Raw genomic sequence first — 775 nt, 5'->3', positions numbered from 1 at the left:
CTCACCTATCAGACACCAACTGTCTGATCTTGAAACGCTGACTCTCTGTAGCACTCTTTGAAGTCCAATATCTATACACAACATGCACACAAAGATGATTAGTTAATGTTCAAAAAAACATTTTTAAAATAATACATAATGATAAATGAAATTTTAAAAAGTGAATTTACAGACAAAAAAAGTTTCCTAATCTATGACAAACATTAATTGTAGGCTACAGTAATTATAGTAAAATGAAAAGGTTAAAAGATGAGCAAGTTAGTTATTAACAAGCACAACATCAAAGTTGTGTGCTTATGCTATTTCTGTTGTTGATGTTTGTTTTTTTTAAACAAAGTATTAATAAAGGGTTCAAGTGATCAACTGTGGACCCCACAGTTGAGATAAAAACATTTAAAGAAATGACACATAAAATGAAACCAATTGTTAATAACACTATTTCATAATACATCCTACCTGAACTTTTAAAAAGGATTTCTAGATGATGATCTCACAACCACACACTTGAGCCTACAAAAAAATACACACATAGACCTTGTTAGCATCATGATAACACTCACATTATGTTGTTTAGCATTGTATACTGACTATGTAACGCGGACACTTATTGAAATAAGTATAACGTTACTCACATGCATTACCAGCGAACAGCGAAAACAACAACCGGCAGAAACCGGGAAGCAGGGATAAGTTAACGTTATGCTTTCGGACCATAGACATAAAGAACGGTTCTGACTCCACGAGACAGTTCAAACTCATGGTCGTTCCTCCACGT

At 33.5% G+C, this 775-nt stretch overlaps 1 long non-coding RNA gene across 1 annotated transcript; it reads right to left on the bottom strand.

The window, feature by feature from the left end:
• On the bottom strand, positions 1-768 carry LOC123964459. Its single transcript, XR_006823446.1, has 3 exons — positions 633-768; positions 457-510; positions 1-71 (listed from the first exon to the last, which is right to left on the bottom strand). It is a non-coding gene; the product is annotated as an uncharacterized LOC123964459 (long non-coding RNA).
• Positions 769-775: the final 7 nt, after the last annotated feature.

This window comes from Micropterus dolomieu, unplaced genomic scaffold (assembly GCF_021292245.1).
Source record: "Micropterus dolomieu isolate WLL.071019.BEF.003 ecotype Adirondacks unplaced genomic scaffold, ASM2129224v1 contig_2651, whole genome shotgun sequence".
Taxonomy (NCBI): Eukaryota; Metazoa; Chordata; class Actinopteri; order Centrarchiformes; family Centrarchidae; genus Micropterus; species Micropterus dolomieu.
The sequence above is the reverse complement of the archived record's forward strand: the minus strand, read 5'-3'. Positions and strand labels throughout refer to the sequence as shown.